A 12172-nucleotide genomic window follows, 5' to 3' on the forward strand; every position below is an offset into this window, starting at 1 on the left:
GCAGCCTATTACTGCTGGGTGGGAGATTTTATGCTCCTGACATCAGAATGTGATCCAGAAGTAGCATGGATTCTGGGTGATTCCATGCCCTTGGTCATGTAAACTCCTTGCCCCAAGGGCTAAAATTTTACAGTCTAAAGTGTGGGCCCAGGACAAAGGACAATGATTTAAGGACATTATTGGCTGACACCATATACCAAGTGGTCTAACTTTGCTGTGAGGCAAATTGTACCTAACCTGCCTTTACAACTAGGTGTAACTTTTGAGGGTTTTGTTTATGAAATGGTAGAGTCCCCATCATAAGTGGAACTTATGTATTTCTTTCCTCTCCACAATCTGCATCTAAACTCAAGGATCAAAGATTTCAGATACTGGTACATGCTCCTGGGGTTTGAATACTCAGTTATCATTTATTTGAAACAATTAGTTTTTTGCAAAGGAATTTCCTTGCACTTTTTCTTTTAAGCTATGCATTTAAAAGAATATAAGTTGTAACTTATTCAGAAAATATAGGTATATTTCAGAGTGATTTTTAAGTTTTGGTTTTCCAAAATATCAAGTTTATCAGATAGCTAAAAGTGGAATTCCTAATTTCCTTTTCAAACCACTTCTGATATCCATAAAATAAAATGTATACACTAGTCCCTTTGTTGCATTCTTCGCATTTTCTCTTTCCCATCTGATTTTTCAAATAAGGGGATATTGTTTTGGAGACAAAGTAATAATAGCTCTAACTCAACATTTGTATTCTTGTTTGGTAGATTATTTTTAATATTGATTATATATAAATAATTTAATACAATAACATTTTCTACTTCCATGTCTGCTTTTAGTTTAATAATATTTATCTTGAGTGTCTTCACCCTAGTCATATCTTCCTGCTGGAAGAAGTTAGATTGCAGTACATTTTTTATAAGAGTAAATTGGCTTTTTATAATTTCCAGTTTACAGGGATTAATGTTTTATTTTTCTCATAAAGATTGAAATTCTAAGTTTTTCTGGTTTATGTAGCAAAGGTAATTATACCAAATATATTGCTTAGAAAAAATAGCTTCACAATAACTCTCAGTTAACATATTTTTATGTCTCTGTCTCACAGCAAGGAACTTTTTTTTTATTTTAGGGTCTGTAGTGGTTATGAAAAATCATGTGAATTTCACTGTTATAAAGAATTCATATTAGTATGTATTGATAATAAACACAGGTATTATAAAACAGAAATACATAGCCATATGTAGATACCTTGTATAGCAACTGTTTGCAGACACCCTGTATTCCTATACTATACACATATTTTAAAAACTAAACAAAAGAGAAACAAACTTGAAGTCCAAGAGCAACTGTATAGAATTTTTAAATTTGAAATCTTTTTAAAGTTATAGGTATAAAATTTAAAATAGAGTGAACCATATAGTTTTAGGAAAAAATATGTTATTGATTGATTGATTATATTTATTGTATTTATTGGGGTGACATTGGTTAATTAAATCATATAATTTTCAGGTGCATACAATTCTATAATACATCATCTGTATATTGTATTGTGTATTTGCCTCCCCAAGTCAAATCTTCTTCCATCACCTTTCATCCAACCTATACGCTTTTGTACCTCTCCACTAATAATCACCTGTGGTTGTCTGTGTCTAAGAGGTTTTGTCATTGTCTTTTTCTTTAATCCCTTCACCTTTTTCATCCAGCTCCACAGTCCCCTCCCCTTTGACAGCTATCAGTTGGTTCTCTATTTAGAGTCTGTTTCTAAAATCATTGGTTACATTGGCAACTTAATGACAAGACTCACAGCAGATAGCAAGATAAAGGAAGGCTTTTTAGTTTTAGCAAAACTTGCACTCATTTATTCTATGTTCTTATATTACTTGAAAAATTATGTCCTTTATGAAAATTGGCTTACTATAAAATATTTTAAATAAGAAACTTTATTACTGAATTGACCCCGTATGGCTTGCAATTGGAGGAAGGGGGTTAAATACATAATTGTAGTTCATTCTTTAATCATACGTAGATCTCTTTTTATGAAATCTATTTGAAATTGATCAAATAATACAGTAATATTTGAGTAAAGTTTGTTCAATCAATATCTATTGTCTTATTTTTTGAGCCATCAACAATGCAATTTTTGGTTTAGTCCTGCCTTGTCGTTTCCGACTCTATCGCACTTACGAGGCTTCGATATTATAAACATCTACACATTCCGTTTGGTTTCCGGCCAGTGTGCCGGTGCTCCCACCATCTCCTTTGCCTGTATTGTTCGTTTCTTCCTCATGCTCCTGCCCTGTTTATATGCCCCTTTTTCTGCTCCCAAGTTACTTTGTTACACATTTTAGTTGTGCCACTTAGTTTATTAAAATAAGCTGCTTTCTGACAGTGAGATAACATGTATTTCCATGAGTTTTGGTCATGAATGAAGGGACGATGACGAGGTAGATTTTGGTGACACCAATGGTTGTGGTTATGATGACAAAAACTATTAATTTCTCTTCCCAAACCCGCAGACTTCCCAATGTGGCAGCTAATCACCAGCTACAAGAGAAAGAAATCAAGGGGAGAGAAGAGACATAGAAGCATAACAGCATTTCTGAGATATGTTTAAATAATAACATGGAAAAGGTATATTTTATCGAGGCTGTTTTATCTAAACAAAAATTAACTTAATAACTAATGGCAAACAATTATTTGTCAGGACAGCGCAATTTGAATATGTAATATTTAAATATAATATTTAATATAATAAATTATATGTAATATATAAAATCTTACAGAATAAAAAGGAGCCATCACAATGTTTCCAAGGTATGATCATTAAGTCAACATTTGCCAGCATTAGAGTTTGAAGATAAGCACTTCAGAAGTAACACTATAGTGACAAAGGAAGTGGAGTAAAGCATCAAACTTAGAATTAACTACTTTCTGAAACTTCTGTCACTGAATAATAATTCTACTGACACCTAGGTCAAGATACTTTTCAAAATCTTTTAGTATAGCACAGAGCAGAAGAAACACTGTATATGACGCAACCGTGGAAAATGTGGTATGTCCTCCCCTCCCCTCTTTTATTTATTTGCTCTAGCTGAACTCACTTTCTTGTTTATTTGGATCTCATAAATAAATCACATTTTGGAAACAATTTTTTTAAAGTTTTGATTCTTGATGATGACTGTTGAGGGTTCAGATTATGGTGAAAAATAATAAGATTTTTTGTAAATAATCCTTTTTATTCAGATTTGCAAAAAAGTAAACAAGTATTTTAATGATGTAACTATTAATATGATTTTTAGAATTAAGCACTGTTTACCAATACTCATAAAATGAAATCAGTATGTTTAATATTAATGGGAAGAAATGACATAATTTTCTTTACAGTAGCCAATGTAAACAGAAACATAAGTGATTGAAAATGGAGTTGGATGGAAAAATGGAAACCAAACTCCCCTTAAAAATTAGATTTAAGTACATCATATCTTCATCATAGGTAAGAAAGTAAAGTTAGTTCTTAAGGATCAAATACATGAAAAAACTGAAGTTGAGGTCAATTTATGAGTTTAGAGGCAGCAAGTGAATGTAATGCTCCATTTATTTGTTAAGCCTACAGTTCATTCACCTTACGGAAAACTTCACTGGATTATTGAACCAAGAAAATTTTACCAAATATTGAATACTAAATTGTGCCACCCTTTCCCCACAAATTCATAGCCTAATTTCCAGTGTGACTGTATTTGTCACATTGCCTTTAAAAAATGCCTTTAAAGAAAGTAATTAACTTCAAATGTTGTTATAAGGGCAGGGCTCTACTTCAGTAGATTAATTCAGTAGGACTAGCCTTCCCCCTAAAGAAAAGGAGAGACACCGGGAGTGAGGACACACAGAGGAAAGGCTACGTGGAAACACAGGGAGAAAGTTGCCATCATCAAGCCAAGGAAAGAGGTCTCACCAGAAACCAATTCAGCCAGCATCCTGACATTGGACTTCTGGTCTTTGAGAATTGAGAACAAATATATGGGCATTTCTGTTAAGTCATCCAGTCTGTAGTATTCCTCTATGGCAACTCAAACAGACTAATAAACCAAGTAATGCTGGTTCACAGATTTGTATACTCTGCTCCTTGGGAAAGTAAGTATTAGGTTCCAATATCTCCTTGAATCTTTAGTGTTCACTTTCTCACACATATAGCCATTACAGTAATTTTTGTCTTATGTTTTGAAAACAATGACAGATATTTAAAAGTAACAACTTGTTCTTCAATATCACTTTAGTCAATAAATATGTATCTATACTAAATAGATAAGTTATTTAAAGAATTAAAGGAATTTTAAAAAGCCACAGTGTATAATGTGTTCATTTTCTGATTATTTAAATATTAGAGAATGTTTAAACTATCTAGGTAAAAATTCTCACCTTTATAAAATGTAGAACATCACTTTGATTTTACTTTAATGCAAATGTCGTCTCTACAGTGGTTACAAGTTTTAAAAAAAGTCTTTTGAAGCTATTAAAGTTTGCCTTTTACAAGGACAGAGAGAAATTAAATCATTTTACCAATGATTTTCCATATGCTTCTTACCTTCATTGATAATACCTAATTTAATAAGGTTTATTTTAGTATTATATTGAGAACAAAAGATGCTGAATCCCAAGCCATATAGCTGCTGGCAGGATTCTTTCTTTATATTACTTTCTCAATATAAGTTTATGTAGTTGTATGACTTTGGTGTCCAATTGCCTTAGTCTCCAGAGCATTCAAATGAAAATGGGTCTTTCTCTTTTCAGTTCATTGGGCTTTGGGTCAAAGTCAGTGAATTAATCCTCATGTATCTGGAACTTACAGCCTAAGAAATTTCTAGAAATATTTTCTGTTACTGAAGACATAGTGACAACTATAAAATTTCCTCCAAGCTACCCAATAAAAACCTTTCCCAAGAGTGTAGTTTTTCCTTAGAGACCATATGTTTATTATGGTCTCTCAAAAATCAGCATATCCTTAACTCTTTATTGTAACTGGGCTTATTATTGTGGACCTTTTTAGAAAATAGTAAAAGGAACTTGCACAATGAGTGATAATATTCTTTTCAAATAAAGGACCTTAAAAAGTTAAAGAGAAAATTAGTGTAAGATTTTATGTGATTGCATACATTTATATAGCTAGGTTGAAAATTAAACTGAGCTGGCATAAATCAAACTATAACTTGCAAAAAAATAAGATATTTTGATCTGAACTTAAAAAACGTTAAGTAAATTTAAAAAACACAAAAACCACAAAAAGTAAAAGTTAAATATAATTAAATATTTACGACATGGATACTTACTAAAATTAATCTACAAATTAACTTTGTGGTCTAATACTCCTAAAGAGATTGAACCCTCTGTAACCCCCTATGTAGCATAAGAATAATATATGAACAATGTGGAGTTGAACTTACTAAAGTTATAAATTTAGATACTAATTTGAGAAAGTGGTAAACTCTACTTTTCAACCCCTTGATGCACAAGGGTTATGTGAGAATACGCCAAAGCCATATGATCTCACCTCTTCCTTCACTCCATCACATCATTGCTCCATCTGTAAACAGTGGCTGATTACCTCCTATTTATTCCTTGGAACATAGCTAGGCAATCACCTCTTCTAAATATAGTTCACTCTCGAATAACACAGATTTGAAATGTGCAGCTTGACTTACACGTGTTTCTTTTTTCAGTACATACCCATGCCGTTTTCAACACATGATTGCAAACCTGCTATGTGGGAGGCCAATTGTATACATTGATTTTTGCCAGTTATCTTGCTGACATGAGTATTTGATGATTTTGGTGTGTGTGGTGGGTCCTGAAGCCAAGCTCTGCAGATACCGTGGGATAGCTAAATTTGCGAGGATTAAACTTTTTATAGGGATTTTTGGTTGCCCAAGGGTCTTATCCATCAGCTCCCACATTGTTGTCCAAACTCCCCTGCAGTCTTCACTGACTCTCTGGCTTCCTCTCCCTAATCTTTATATTCTTGGTACAATTTCACTCAACTATCCAGTGTACGCCAGTTCATAGGCAGATTTACAACAAACTTACAATATAAGTTTACATTTTTTCATTAATACTACAATTTTTTTCTATCATCGTGTCTGGTGTCTTCTACCCCAAGTTAAAACAGCAATTTTATTCTAAGATTGGTAATGGCCTACATTTTACCAATTTCAAATAATGCACTTAGGCAATAAACTTCCTAGAATATTTGGGAGCATATGACATAGTTAATGCTTCTCAACATCTTAAACCACTTTTATCTTGTAGTCTCTGGGACATTGATTATTCCAGTCTTTCCCTCTGACAAGTTAAGTTGTTCTTTGTGGAACATACACAGGGGCAGTTCTCACTGCTCTTCTTTTTCTCATCCTCTCCTTCCCTTGGTGATCTAATCTATTTTGTCTGCTTTAAATATAATTTAAATTTTGACTCACTAACGTCTGTCTCCTGTACAATTTCTCTGCAAGGTTCCCGGTGGATTTATCTAACTGCTTTTTCCTCAGTTTTTTTCCTTAATCTCTTCCCTTCAACGCTCCACAAAGGAGCGAGCCTAATTGTTTATAAGGTATTTACCCCATCCTGTATCACTTCAATCGCTTCTTTCAGTCACTTCTCACCGCAACCCAAGGAAAGCCCCGTTTTGAAGGTGGCCTTTGTGGGCCGGCCCTTGTCCTTGCTTTCCCCTCTGAATTCATTCCTACCAGCCCCTACCTCCCACCAGGTCCAATCCACGCCACTTTTCTTTTAGTCCTTTGAAGATAATCAGTCCCTGTCGGGTCAGATTCTTCTTATATGCTATTCCTTCTGCTTTATTTTTTTTCTCCTTATTCTTCATGTAGTAAAAACATCAATTTTTAAGTTAAGCTGTTTCTCAGTTCTCTAAAGCAGATCTTTCTGTTCACAAGCTGTTCTCTACCTGTCTACCACATATCACAACTTTTAAACGTACAAAATTGTATTAATTTAGTCAGATGTTAATTCTTGTTTTTCTCATTAGGCTATTCTCTATGTTTTAAGAAAACAGACACTGCATCTTTGTTCCCAAGTGTTTGCCACAGTGCTGATATATAATGGGCACAAAATCAGTGTTAGTCCAATGAGGAAATGACGTGACGAAAATAATCTAAAAAGGGCTAAAATTGTAAAGAGTAAACCAAACTTCTTTGGCTGGGCAAAGATAGGGAGCTATGCTGCTTCATGTCTTTAATAAGACTTCGACTTCCCTGGCTGGTGTGGCTCAGTGGTTGAGTGGAAAAAGGCCGCTGGTTCAATTCCCAGTCAGTGCACAGGCCTGGGTTGCTGGCTAAGTCCCCAGCAGGGGGTTCAGGAGAGGCAGCCACACATTGATGTTTCTCTCCCTATCTCCCTTCCTTCCCTTCTCTCTAGAAATAAATAGATAAAATCTTTTAAAAAAAATAAAAATACTTCAACCAATGTCACAGAGAGCTATTAGATATCTAAAAGAAGGCTAAGACTGTCACAATTCTATGATTGATTTATTCTCAGATATTTATAAAACATCTACCCTTATGTACAAGAGATAAGACTATAAACAGAACAAAGGTCCTGCCTTCAGTTTAATATGAAGCACGCTAAACACCTATTTACCTAGTGTATTATAAAGATTGTATATGAGAACTTCTTTACAAGCCCAGTGAGAATCACATAAGTGTGTTTCACTGACATACTTTATGATGAAAAGATCCAGTGAAGGATATTCAAAAGAAGTTATAAGTGTATCTAATGGACAACAGTTTTTATACAGAAGAAAGTAGGTACAGACAAGCCAAGAAATACAAGAGATCATGAACTGTGAGAGATTTGAGTAATTTGATTTTTGTTTTGGTAAAATGTAGGCTTTGTGTGTATGCATATGAGTATCATGTGTGCACATTTATGTGTGTGTGTATGTTGAAGTGGTGGTTGGTAGTGGCAAGAACTGTATATTGGGGATCCTGAATGGTCTGTGTTAAACAACTTGAACTTCATTCTATAAACAATGGCAAGACATAGAGGTCATTTAAAACCTGCTCAGCTTAATGTGGTTTAATCATCAAGAGCAAACAAACAAAGAAACAAAAACTGCCACTATATATAATTTTTCAGATGTAGAAAAACCACCAAGAGAGAGTGTTAGTTAAGAAAAACTCACAAGGCAGAAATAAATGTCCCTGTATACTCTAACAAGATGCATGCACTAACTTACCCGAAAGCAGAGGCTGAATAAAAGGCTGGTAGGCAGGTTTATTAAGAAAGCTGTTTTATACAGTAAGAATAAGAAACAAGGGAACCAAAACACAACATACAAGGAATTATTGAGCTGGCCACCTGCATGTGCCCAGTGCTCAGTCTCAATGGCAGGTCTGAGAAGCATTTTGAATCCCAATACTATTTGCCCAAGGGGTAAGAAGAGGACACATTTTTCCCTTGGCTTCTGCCCCCCTTTAGTCAAGGGTGGTCCCTCAGGTGCTACCACTGCAGGGCTCCTGTAAATGTACCGCTTGGCGGTATCAGAGAAGCTGCCCAGGACAGGCCTGGGAAGAGGCAAAATCAAACATCCGCTACCAAGCTGCTGACACTGGGCGCTAGAGCAGTGGCCCCCAATAGGTATCCTGTGCTCCCACTGATGGACAATCATCTTAAAGGACAATTTAAAAATTCCTCCTTCTTTCCATAATAGCAAGGAAATTTGAAGAAATTTCACACATAAAACAACTTTGTGACCGACTATTTCACTCTCGCACCAATCGCTGGCACAGCCTCACGTACACTCACCTTGGGTTTTATAGGTGGACTCTGTCAGAGGGTTTGGATACAGGCTGCAACTTGTTGGCAAAGTGAATGTCATGTTAGTCCCATCTGGGGACTAATCTTGACCTCACCAGGGCCTTTGGCTGAAAAACACTGGTGTTTCTGAATGTGTTTCCAGGGTTGAATTCAGCTCAAAGGGTCTTTCTTCTAGGACAGGAGAAGGTGGTTTCCCTCCTCTTTCCTCTCTGGTGCATTTCCATTTTAAATTTTTTGCAAGAATCATCAACATATCTGCCAGTGAGTGTTTGAGAAAATGTTTGTCAAGATCTCTAAAGTTATTACTTTTTTTTGCTTTTCATTTCAAAGGAAAAGGATATTTTTTTGAATATAAAAAAGAGAGATTTGTGAAGAGTAATTCCTGTGAGTGCTGATGAGACTAATCTTTCTTGAATGATCATGACTCCTTATAACAAGGGCTAAAACCATTCTCTTTTCAAATGGATTTTTTTTTTTTATTGAAATAGCCTATTCAGTAGGATGGCAATTTGGATGCTTATAACTTTCTTGATTGTCAAGTTTATAGTGAACCCCATTTATCCTTGAATCATTTCTTCATGAGTGACAGAGAGAGAGAGAGAGAGAGAGAAACTACAGCACAGAAAATGTTGTAAAAGTAAACTAAATTTTCTTCCATTGTTTATTTACAGACTGAAAATAAGATTGAGCAATATGTGGTCTGATTATGTATTTTTATTTTCAATATCTATAACAGAATATCTAGATATACGATGTTGTTACAACCACAGAAAATACAATAGCAGCAGTGAAAACAAATATTAACTGTCATCTGATTGCTATCTGAAAACTGTGCCAAATCAGAAGATGGCTGTGAGAATACATCTTACTATTTAAGACTATTTCACTTGTTAAAGAATTCATAAAATTGTTTACTTCCAATACATTGAATGCTGCATTATTCACAACATTTGAGAAATTGTGGAAAAAGATAGCAAGTACATTTTATACTTGACTACTGTTAAACTACTACCAGACCATCAGTGTGAGTTATTTATATCTTTTAATGCAATACATGTAATGCAGTGCAATTTCAGTTATTTGTGGAGCACATGCCATATTCAGTATGACATTTTATCTTTTTTTTCCCTCACTCCTTTTCTCTATTTCTCAGAGAGGATCAAAAGCACAACAAGTGTATTCATAAAAGAGCTTTTTGAATGTTTCACCTTAAAACCCTGTTACTCAGGGATAACCCCCGATTCCACTTCAGTGGATAACCTCTGATTTCACTTCACTGCCATGCCAGCAAAATTGAATCTTTTACATTCTTCAAAGGAATTCTAACAACTCTCTTTTTTCACTTTGATTCTGTGAGCTTATATTTATAAATGAAGAACAAAAATCCTCGAATATTCTTCAGAAAGCACATACTAGAGATTAGAAGCACAATTAACAAGTTTAATCCTATATTTTGAAAAATAACAGGGACAACATTACTTTTCCTCAGTAGAAATAATCATTATTTATGTAAAGTTAAATTTAAAAACCTTATATCTTCATAGAACGTATTCATAAATTTTTTACAAATTGAATATTAAGCAGCTTGCATGAATTGCAGTTTACGCAGTTGCAGTGGCCAGCACAATTTACACACACATGCAACCTTCAGGGAAGCAACTGTGCCCGCTCTGGGCCATCAGGTCTACCTTTGGGCCCTTTACCTCCTCCATCAGTCACTTTCCTGGGGAGCGAAGTAGAAAGAGCGTTCACCTATACTAGTTCTCTGCTACTGTGAAGAGATAGGCCGTATATAAACGTCTATGAATGAAGTGACTTGCAGGGTCATTATTTGCTTTATTTTGGTAATTAATTTAACTTCACTGAATGATTTAGGAACAAAGATAAATTTTTAGACATAAGTTACTTGTTCCACAGGTATAAGGCCTGATCAAAATGTTCCTTTTCTTAAATTAAAAATTTTTTTTTAATTTTTCAAATACATTGGTCTCCATTCTCCCACCACCACTTTCCCCATCCCACCCTCAGTCCTTCCCCACTTCAAAATGTTCTTTGTGGGTTTTTCACTTCCAGATGTTCAGCATTGTATTAATAATAAAACTTCAAATAATGTTTTTGACTTTTTTACTGTCAAAAGTGCATTAAATAAACAATTACAAAACATTGGGAATACAAGCTATAGGTCTCCGCCAATGTGCTATCTCTCCAAATCCAATCACGAAATGAATAATTCTATGCATCTGTCTCTTATATTCGAGGAATTCATCTGAGTTAAAATTTTAAATCTCCAATTTGCTAGCTAAATTTTATTGAGCATACTCCTCAAACTCTCTGAAACTTTTCCTTCATTTGTAAAATTTAGTTATAGGAGTATGTGTATGACACTACTTTCACAGACTAGTTACAAAGTTATGTCAATGATTTTTTAATGCCCTTGGGGTTTTTTTTGTTTTTGTTTTTGTTTTTTTAGTAAGGAGTCATTAATTGAAGCTATTATTAATACTTATTTGTATTCATTGTTTTACTTGTTTAGTCATAATTTTCAGATGCTGTAATTTTCACTGAAAGGATGTTTGTTTTCTTCCAATTTCACATGTTTTTAAATTTATATATAATTTTTGAAAAAGTAATTTGAGAAAGAAAACCATGTACATTATCACAATCATTATTTGATGACAGTGTTTAAATAAGCTGTCTGTTGCCTGCTAGTGGGAATAATATCTACTGCTATTCTCATCTACTTTCTGCAATGTTACTCCCTTTGTAGAACTTAATCTCTAATGTCTCCAGTACTTTTCCCCTCTTCTCACTGTTTGGGGTGGCAGTTCCACTTCAGGTAACCACACAGCCATTCACTCACACAACAAGCCATCTTATTTCTTCTGCTTCTTTATAACTGACAACAACTATTTCGAAGTATGATTTTTTTTATGCCAACAGAGATCTGGATTTTAGAATTTAGATTTTGAACATTTTATCTGAAATTATAATATTAAGAATACTTTTAGTATGAGTTAGAGAAGTTTCTGTAGGAAATCACTCCTTTTTGGGTGGATTACTTGAGTCTCAGTTTAGGGCAACTGATTCAGACTTCCAAATATCCTCAGATATTCAAAATATTTAAGCACTGTCACATGTTTCAGTTTATATTAAAAGTTAAAAAGCTAACACTTTTAATATAGTCCAAATGTTTTGAGTAAGATTGTTATTTCAATATATTTTGGGACTGGAAATTTTTTTTTCCTAACAAATCAGAATTGAGGTACTGTAAAAACACATCTTTACATTTCAGAGTTGAAAATTTCTGTTGGGACATATTAAAAATAGATTGTAGGTTGAAGGCTTGAATTTATACAGA

The sequence above is a fragment of the Pteronotus mesoamericanus genome, unplaced genomic scaffold (genome assembly GCF_021234165.1).
Source record: "Pteronotus mesoamericanus isolate MK-2021 breed Mesoamerican mustached bat unplaced genomic scaffold, CSHL_Meso_final contig_68, whole genome shotgun sequence".
Classification (NCBI taxonomy): Eukaryota; Metazoa; Chordata; class Mammalia; order Chiroptera; family Mormoopidae; genus Pteronotus; species Pteronotus mesoamericanus.